The 6,381-nt window shown below is 32.7% G+C and overlaps 1 non-coding gene across 1 annotated transcript; it reads left to right on the forward strand.

Moving 5' to 3' along the window:
- The first annotated feature begins 6,061 nt into the window (after window positions 1-6,061).
- On the forward strand, window positions 6,062-6,133 carry Trnac-gca. Its single transcript has one exon. It is a non-coding gene; the product is annotated as a tRNA-Cys (tRNA).
- Window positions 6,134-6,381: the final 248 nt, after the last annotated feature.

The following is a 6,381-nucleotide window of genomic DNA, read 5'->3' on the forward strand; positions in this document are numbered from 1 at the left end:
ACACATAGATTTTGTCCGGAGCTTCGCCCGTGTGTTGGGCTTCGGATTAAAAAATTATATCCTTCGCTGATGTTCAAACTTGGTTTACAGGTAGACAGGTACTACGATTTCGGTTCTTACGCTTTTATTTTTAATTATTATTAATTTCTTTTTTTTTTCCATTTAGTACTAAATCGGTATGAGAATAATTGCTTTCATAGAATTTTGGAACAGTGTCCTAATTTACATAATATATATATATTTCGACCCTATATCAACACATAGAGAGTATCCTTCACTAATATATTGCTAAAATAATAATTATAGTTTGATATAAAGTACATAGTCACATTTCAATGGAAATTGAATTGTTTTGTTTGGATACAATAGTTTTTCCAAAACAGTTTATGTAGCCGTATACAATATTGTATCGAAATTTGATCGAAAATTAGGCTTTTGCTATTACATCGTAAATAATTTAAATTATATTGTTCGTTCATTAAATATTGTGTGACATCTATGTATTTTTTTTTTTATAGAAGTAATACCTGAGTAGCTGAGTAGCCGAGAAGAACGCGTGCATCTTAACCGCTGAATTTTCATGTGCTTAATTGGTGTTCATTGATGTCATCTCGTGCTCGACGGTGAAGGCAAACATCGTGAGGAAACCTGCATGTGTCTAATTTCACCGAATTTCTGCCACATGTGTATCCACCAACCCGTATTGGAGCAGCGTGGTGGAATATACTCCAAACCTTCTCCTCAAAAAGAGAAGAGGCCTTAGCCTAGCAGTGGGAAAATTTACAGGCTGTTGATGTATGATGATGATGATACCTGAGTGTTTGAGTCCCCCTAATTGCAATAATATGACAAAATAGAAACTTAAGTTTTCATTTAATTATATTAAGTATGGACTTTATTTGGGATATCTAAATTTTTAACGTTATAATATCATTGTTTACATGTTATAGGAATATTAAAAAAAATATTAAAACATTAAAACATTAGGAAATATTTAAATTAAATATTAAATAATAATAATAAAATATTTATTTTAATATTAAAATATTAAAACATTAGGAACATTAAAAATAAAAGGAAAAAAATTATATAACAACTCAAAGCATTTCCATATTATTGACAGATGCCGTAGAAATCGTTCTTTTCGTAGATACCGTGCATTCGTTTATCCGCTTGTCAGACGCAACGCACGGCCTCCGGCGACGGGGACGTTATATTTTTTTCCTTTTCATTTAAATCTGCAAAGGACATTTTATATTGTGACGAACATTATTTTTTTTACATAACCATCTATAATTTATTACTTAGTTAGAAAATGAAAAAGCGCGGGCGGTTGTTTTCAAACTACATCAACTAATAATCGCGTCATTAATTTAGCTCATTTTGCTTTGAAGTCCAGTAATTCGCAGTTCGTAGGCTTAAGTTATAAGTAAGTAAGCTATAAAAGCCTGTTCTTCCTAGGGGCTCAAGCTTGTTCAATAGCAAATTTTATCAATTTTCGTTTAGTGGTTGAGCCGTAAAAGCATAACAAACAGACAGACAAAGTTACTTCGCTTTTATAATATCAATATATTAGCTATGCCCGCAACTTCGTGCGTGTTTGAAGTTAACAAAAACAATATAGGCTGCGCGCGCTACTGGACATTGCAGCGTGACTTTATCATTATTTTATATATAGTTCTAAAACAAAAGTATCCTAAGTTACTCCTTATTACATCAGCTATCTGCCAGTGAAATTCCTATGAAAATCGGTCCAGCCGCTCCAGTGATTACTAGGAACAGACAGTCAAAAATTAAAAAAAAATATATTTTGGTATCTGTAACGTGTATGCATTTAGTAAAAAGCGGTTGTTTTAATATTACAAACAGACGCTCCAATTTTATTATATGTATAGATTATGATATAAAAAAAAATTAAATAAATTAAACATACTAAATGTGATTTTTTTCAATTAGGTATTTTATTAACAAACAAAACGTGCTCAAGCCGTGATTGAGTTGCCTCTGAATTTATGCGTAGTTACAAAAACTCACCACTTTTATACCACAAAACAGCACTACTTAGTATTGTTGTGTTCTGGTTTAAAGTTTGTGTAAGCCAGTGTAAAAGGCACAACTACTTAATTCTGTCCCTTGTGTCTTTTAAACTGAACATATGTATGTACATAAAGTCTAGTAAACTATATATAGATTTAATAAAACTAATAAAAATATTCATTATTTAATAATATATAATGGGAATTGGTGTTCATATGTATCTGAAAATGTAATATTGATGATTCTTGTCTCGCTCTGGCTGACGTCGACGGCAAACATATACCCGTTTTGTAATAAAATAGTCATCTAAATTAGATCATAAGATGTCAAGAACAACTACACACATAAGATTAGTAATATTTTCTTTATAATATAGGTAGGTGGACGAGCAAATGTTCCACCTAATGGTAAGTGGTCAACTCCGCCAATAGACAATCGCGCTGTAAAAAAATTTAACCATTCCTTACATCGCCAATGCGCCACCAACCTTGGGAACTAAGATATCATATCCTTAGTGCTTGTATTTACTCTGGCTCAAACCAGAACACAACAATTCTGTTTGGTGGTAGAATATCTGAAGACTGGGTGGTACTTCCCAGACGGACTTGCACAAAGCCCTACCTAAAGAAGGTTATAAGACAAGTAAGTATTGAAGCCGATACTGTCTTAAAGTAAGATTATAATAAATGTGACAACCCCAACAATTACATTAGAAACCTTATAAAGGACGTGGAATATGAACAGAACTACCTGTTATGGCAATTTTACACCACCAACTATAAATCAGTAATATTAACAATGGCTGTCGCATCCGGCACAAAGGACCACGAGGCCGCGACACGACAACGCGACGGGGACAGATGGTTTGACGTCACGAAGGCCGCGTGCGCCACTATCAATCACAGACCGTATTAGGATTGGACGTAGTCTGAAATTGGTTTATTAGGATATTTTTTGGTCTGATTGTGTCATAGCTAGTTTGTAAAAACATCCACATCTTCTTATTCTAGCGTGTCATAAATTATAATTCAATAAAAAAGTATACGCATTGATGGGACATGGAATTTTATTTATTTATCTTTATATATTTTGTCTATGTATAATTCTACTAATGTCTTGTTGTATACATGTATGTATATGAATATTGAACTTGAAGACAATCTAGTATCATAATATCTGTGGCCTGGTGCTAAAAGGACCAATGTCAATAACTTTTACTAATTAATTACTTTTATTAATTACAATGAACAGACATTACTTATTTTACATAATACATACCCTTTTTCATAAAAATTATGGCAAATTTCACGCTTAGCGATTTTATCACAGAATAATATATTTATTACGACTGGATAAAATGTAAAATTGTTATATAAATTTGACTCAAACATGTATCGGCACTTCTAGGCCAGAGATATATAATGAGACTACTGAGAAAATATAATACATATAAATAATCTGAGTAACAGTTAAGTATACGAACCTAATCTTATTAGGAACATATAGTCTGCATTACAAGCGAATAAAATATTATTATGAGAAAAAACATCTCTAAATACGTAATTTCGATAACGCAACAATATATAATATCATGAGTTTCGTTCATCTATATACTTTTTTTTTTATGGCATTGGTTGGCGGACGAGCATATGGGCCACCTGATGGTAAGTGGTCACCACAGCCCATAGACAAAGGCGCTGTAAGAAATATTAACCATTCCTTACATCACCTATGCGCCACCAACCTTGGGAACTAAGATGTTATGTCCCTTGTGCCTGTGATTACACTGGCTCACTCACCCTTCTAACCGGAACACAACAATACAGTGTACTTTTATTTGGCGGTAGAATATCTGATGAGTGGGTGGTACCTACCCAGACGGACTTGCACAAAGCCCTACCACCAAGTGATATACTTAACGCAGGCTTATCGCTTCGTAATAATTAGAGTAAAATATGTACAAGTCGAGTTGTAAAATAGAATGAGATCTTAACGTCATCGCCTCTCTCAACGTAGATTATCCTCACCAGTTATTGTGTTGATCACGGAAATATAAATACCTAATAATATCATTATAGTAATATTAATACTACAAAGCGTAACATTCGAATTACTGTTTAAGAATTACAGTTTTTTTTTTTTTATATGAGCTTTTCCAATGGATTTTTTATGTGAATCATTTATTCGCCAATAAATGATTGCTCTCGTATGCCGTGATGCTCCCTCTCCGATACCGTTATCATCTACCCTGTGTGCGTATACTACGTACTTTGTTGCAACACTGAAACTTTTTCTCACTTTCATAAATAGATTCTTGTACGTACGACTTAGCAATTTTTTTAAAAAAATCATTTTCGAACTTGGTGATTAATAAGTAATTAATTTTAAATTAATACAAAAAATCAACATTGGATGATAATTCACATGTCTAGAGACCGTCAAAGCTGAGAACGCGTAGAAAAAATAGTAGCCAACTCTTGGCTACTAAGTTTGATTTGCTTCTTTGGCAAATTGATAACCCATCTAAACGTATAAATAATTTGATCTACTATACCTATTCGTTTTTTTTTTTAAATAAATAATATTAAAAATGATGTTTAACATTAAACTTTAAACATATTAAACTTTGTTTAGAAATATCTTGGGAAAATATCCATTTTGTAGCACCGGTTTTCCAATAATCAGTTGCAGCTAGTATTGATGTTCAGAAATGTTCAGCGAATTGAAAAATTCTTATTGCGATTATTGTGCAAAATCTTAGCACCGTGAAAATCTGCTTGAACCACTGAGGCGACCACTTCAGATCGCTATCATTTCATATAAATTTTACCTTCTCATTATCAAGGCGCTTCTAGGTTAATTTTAGCTCAATATTATTTTTAATGCTATATTGGTACATTGGCTAACTTTTGTGTCGTTGAGAGAGTATAATAATTTAATGCGTTAATGAATAAAATTAAAATCAAAACAATACATTAATCGATTATGAGTAATACTTTTGTTCTCGTCATCATCATGAAGCAATCCTCGTTGTAGACCTCTGCAGCATAAGGCGGCTGAGCTCCAACTTGAACGCCGTTCACATTCATCTTGAGACGACGAAGCCGGTCTTGCTTTTTCTTACCGAGACCCAGATTTCCGGCTGACGCCACTTTTCTCTCCGACCCTGAGTACAAATTGGAACATTCCTTTATGCGCTTATTTCTGCGATATCTATCTATCCCTATACATTATCTGGTGACGTGTACACTGCGATCATTCACCTAACCCCCCCCCCCCCCCACATGAGAGAAGTCGTGATCTGTAACTAGTAGTAAATTTAAAAAAGGCTCTTACAAGCACACAGTCATCATTTGACTATATTATTTTATATTAAAAGTATAGTTGGAATGTAGATCTACCGAAAATAGCTAGCAAGGTTATATCTACGGAATTTTATTATTAAAACAAATACGTTGCGAAGAAGTTTGATTTTGTGAATCGAACAAGTAGTATAAGTTTTTTTATTTACCACTTGTATTAATACAAGATTTTTCAGTTATTCTTTTATTAATATACAGTTCACTCTGGATCGAAAATAGTATTAATAACTAAAAATAATAATAATATGAATATATTTAGTTAAATAATACTTTAGTTATTATTAAAGGTGAAAAACTATCTAAGTGTAAGTGTAAAGGTAAAATCTAAGGTTGTTGATTGTGCCTATAGTGTAATGCTTCTTTAAGTTTATTAAGCATGCATACAATACGAATAACACGCCATCTATTATTCTTCGTCGGTACTATGTCAAAAAACTTTACGAAAACATCAATACGGCACAGTTTCAAATAAATCGTATGAGTTGATTGAAACTTATTTTTATATGCATGTAGATAAATATATTTTAAATCTGAATTAACGAAGACAGAAGCTGGTTTAATTATAAAACTGAAACAATGCGCATGTCATTGTTTGTTTAGAAATTGTTTTATCAGTGATAGAAATTTAAAGAGTCGTACGGTATTTGAAGCGACTAACCTACGGGGATATAGCTCAGTGGTAGAGCATTCGACTGCAGATCGAGAGGTCCCCGGTTCAAACCCGGGTGTCCCCTAGCCTATTTTTAGCTAGTTTTATATTTTTTTATTATTTTTTTTATAAAATTAAAATGTGTACAAAAATTTTGTATTGTGAACATAATTATTTTTCCACATAATATGTAGTTTCTGTACAGAACAACCCTGAGCATTTATATAAAAAGTCACACAGAGTACTTTGTAGTTCGCTCCTAGGCCATTAAGGCGTCGTATCCAACTCAAAAAGATAAAGCATTTCGTCCTCATCTAGAAAATGAATGGCCTG

The sequence above is a fragment of the Vanessa atalanta genome, chromosome 8 (assembly GCF_905147765.1).
Source record: "Vanessa atalanta chromosome 8, ilVanAtal1.2, whole genome shotgun sequence".
NCBI classification, from domain to species: Eukaryota; Metazoa; Arthropoda; class Insecta; order Lepidoptera; family Nymphalidae; genus Vanessa; species Vanessa atalanta.